Genomic DNA, 4365 nt, shown 5'->3' with positions numbered 1-4365 from the left:
TACTACCCCAAGCTTCCATAAGTGGGTCAAAAATGACCCGCATGCATTTCCTATGGGATCCTATGGGAACCTTTGATTCTTATCACCTGTTGCTGTCAGTACTACATTCACTGTGGACCACAGACTACATCACAAGTGACACCTCTCAGGAAGATTATTTTACACAGCAAGATCTGATACCTGTCAGTATAATAATAATAATAATAATAATAATAATACATGATATTTGTATAGGGCTTTTCAAGGACTCAAAATCACTTTACAATATAAGGGAAGGTTAGGGTGGGGGGGTATAGGACTATCAAACTTGATCAACCGGCATGGATTGATGGGGGGGTGGGCTATGAGTAGACAAGAGGAGAAGAGATGAGTTTTGAAAAGGGACTGGAATACTGTGAGGGTCTCAGAATAGCAGAGATCTTTGCATCAAAATGTTCAAAACGTTTTTTTTCAAAATGTAACAAAAATGTCTAAAATTATAAATAGTGAAAAATGAAATATAAAATATTTCTAATGTGAACCAAAATATAATACTAAATATTATACAAGTGATTTTTCTGAACCAAAATGGCATAAAAACACATTATTCTAATACGGGTCCTTTTCGACCCACTTATGGAAGAGAGTAGTCGCTCGTGCGTCAAAGGGTTAATGAACTCAAACTGCGTTATTGTGTATAATGAGAAGTTAATATATGATTACATCTCCATACAACACCATCAAAAGAGGAACCGAATCATCCTCCAGTCCTTCTTTTGGTTTTAGCCAGAATGTGTTTGATATTTTTGGTTGTTTTTTTGCAGAAAGCATGACATTGAACCCCCCTCTCACCTGTGTTTGATTGACAGGTGGAGCTCAGTGATGAGAGCTTTGATAACAGGAAGTAAAACCCTGTGATGTCTCTTTAACACAAGTAAAGCTCCTCTGAAGTTTGATTGACAGCTCAGTTTCTCTGTGCAGAAAAACCTCCCGTTTCCTCTGTTTTTGTGGTTGTTTCTGAAAGCCGGTCATTTCTCCACAGACTGGATTATTCCTCCCCGTCGGAGAGAGAGCAGCTTCTTCGTCACACTTTCTTCCCGCTCTGGGAATCTCGTCTGCGAATCTGGTGAGGAGCAAACGCTGCTTTTATTCTTCCTCTGCAAATGTCACACTCTCCCTGTTCGTCCCTTATCTGCCGCGCAGAGTGTGTGTGTGTGTGTGTGTGTGTGTGTGTGTGTGTGGTGTGTGTGTGTGTGTGTGTGTGTGTGTGTGTGTGTGTGTGTGTGTGTGTGTGTGTGTGTGTCTGAGTGTGTGTGTGTGTGTGTGAGTGTGTCTGAGTGTGTGTGTGTGTGAGCGTCGGTGTGTGTGCATGTGTGTGTGTGTGTGTGTGTGTGTGTGTGTCTGTGTGTGTGTGTGTGTGTGTGAGTGTGCATGTGTGTGAGAGTCGGTGTGTGTGTGTGTGTTTGTGTTTGTGTGTGTGTGTGTGTGAGAGTGTGTGTGTGAGTGTCGGTGTGTGTGAGAGTCAATGTGTGTGTGTGTGTCAGTGTGCATGTGTGTGTGTGTGTGTGAGAGTCGGTGTGTGTGTGTGTCAGTGTGTATGTGTGAGTGTGTGTGTGTGTGTGTGGTGTCATTGCCACGGAGGAAAATGAGTGCATGTGGAGGATCAGTGTGAGTGTGTGTGTGAGAGAACACACACACATATTGTTGTGTCTTTGTTGTTGTGTCTTTGTGAGCCTGGGTTATCTGTTGTATTTCTTTACCAAACGCGAGTGGAACATTGAATTCCAGCGTCTAGAAGTCTCCTGGCGCAACACGAGGGTCATCAGATAAACACCACGCTGCTCTTTCCGTCTCAAAAAGCTTTCTCTCTTCTCAGGACGAACTCAGTGTAGCTTCTGCTCTTCTTTACGTTGTTCCCGGAGTTGAAATGGAAAGTAATTGATGTGTCCTTGAAGCCTTTCTCCTGACAGAGTGAGCTCTCTTCAATCAATACTGCAGTACAAGTGACTTTTTCTACAGTATATGTACTTTAAAGAATATAATCTGTCCTTAGAGGAGTGTGTTATATAGGTGCAATGGTCCCTAAAGGCTTGTTTTCCCTCCAGTTGGAGTTTCTCTCTCATAGTGACATCACTAATATGTAATATTTTAAATCAATGGTCACCCTTACAGGATCGATATCATGATACTCCTTTAACCTGCTGTGTGAGCTGGAGACTCAATGAACAACTTTTTTGGATGCAATTCCTTTATAACTGTTTTATAAATGTGTAGTTTTAAACTAATACATTCAGTGTTTAAGAATCAAACTCAGATTTGGGCTTATTTGTTATGTATTTAAGTGTTGGGTGTATATCAGTGCATTGATAAACACAGTGAGAAGAATTAAAGTGGAAAATATTGAAAAACAAATTCAAAAAATATATTTGAAAAACACAATTTGAATAAATGTGTGAAGGAAACCAAAAGAAAATACAATACAATATGAAAAATAATGGTTTTCTTCCAAATCACCAAATCTAGAGATGAAAACCCATAAATCTCACAGAAAATGTAAAATAAATACTTTTGGTTGTTCTTATGTTTGATGGTCTTATTTTCACAATGTGATCTGATTCTGATATTACTGCGATGTCTTTAAACCTGGATTCAGATCATATCGACTGTAGTTATCTATTTAAAAACAGCTGGTTTGTGCATGACGTCCCGAGTAGAGCCTTACAATGCAGAGGTTAATATAAATATGGTACAGCCAGTAAGTTATCTTTCCTTTCTCTGATACAAAGCAGAGCCGCTTCCATTACCAATAAGAAGCACACACTACTAATGCGTGTGAAGTGGAGAGACGCCGTGCAATCACACACAGGTGGGAAGAGTTTATGTTTCCTGTTCTGATCTGCGTCAGATTCCTCCTACATGTTTCTGCTTCGTTACACACACACACACACACACACACACACACACACACACACACACACACACACACACACACACACACACACACACACACACACACACACACACACACACACACACACACACACACACACTCTGCTGCATGTGATCCGTGTGAAGATGAAAGCCGCCCTGCATCGCTGCAGCAGATTATTTGGAATAAACATCCTCTGAAGTGTGCACGGGATAACACTGTAGGATGAGTTAGCTGAGGGGAGGAAGTGTGTGTGTGTGTGTGTTTGCATGCCTCTTTGTGTGTGTGTGTGTGTGTGTGTGTGTGTGTGTGTGTGTGTGTGTGTGTGTGTGTGTGTGTGTGTGGAAGGCTCCTCTTATACAACATGTTGACGTGTGTGTGTGTGTGTGTGTGTGTTTACATGCCTCTTTGTGTGTGTGTGTGTGTGTGTGTGTGTGTGTGTGTGTGTGTGTGTGTGTGGAAGGCTCCTCTTACACAACATGTTGACGTGTGTGTGTGTGTGTGTGTGTGTGTGTGTGTGTGTGTGTGTGTTTGTGTGTGTTTGTGTGTGTGTGTGTGTGGAAGGCTCCTCTTACACAACATGTTGACGTGTGTGTGTGTGTGTGTGTGTGTGTGTGTGTGTGTCTGTGTTTGTGTGTGTGTGTGTGTGTGTGTGTGTGTGTGTGTGTTTGTGTGTGTGTGTGTGTGTGTGTTTTCTGGAGGCGTCTCCGTCCTGATTTAACCGTTGGTCTCTGAGGAGTCTCCACAGAGCAGATGATGTGAGTGAACCCTCTCTGGTTCATGCATCCACTAAACTCTCTAAATACTCATTATTGAGTGATTTACAGATTAAGATGTTGCCGTGGTGACATGTGGTGACACTGGGGCCTTTCCCGAGATACAGGATACATTATCTCAACTTTGAGCATGCAGTTAAACAGTGTTGTTTAACCGTAATAATAATGGTTAAATGTTCATTTTAGACATTTTTAATTAACACTGACTTTTAATGTAGTTTTTATTTTCTGTTTCATATATTTATATAATATTTATATGTATGCACCTCTATAGCCTCATTTTAGTTTTAACTAATATATTCAGTGTTTTAGAATCAAACTCAGAAATGTTGGTTTATTTATTATGTATTTAAGAATTGTCTCACAAACTATGGAGGACGGAACATGACTTAAGTATAAATAAATAAATGAATAAATGTGTAAATAAATGTATGAAGAAATACAGGAATAAATAAATAAATACGTAAATAAATAAATAAATACAGGAATAAATAAATGTTGAAATAAATACACAAATAAATAAATAAATAAATAACAGTCGAAAATGAAACAGAACACACGTTATTATATATCTTTCATATATTTCTACATTTACGCGACATACATTTATTTATTTATTAATGTGTCCGTATGCTAATGAGGTGGGCGCTGTGTACACCCACGGCAACTCGCTAATAATGG

Source organism: Trematomus bernacchii, unplaced genomic scaffold, assembly GCF_902827165.1.
Source record: "Trematomus bernacchii unplaced genomic scaffold, fTreBer1.1, whole genome shotgun sequence".
Classification (NCBI taxonomy): domain Eukaryota; kingdom Metazoa; phylum Chordata; class Actinopteri; order Perciformes; family Nototheniidae; genus Trematomus; species Trematomus bernacchii.
This window is presented reverse-complemented; position numbering follows the sequence as displayed.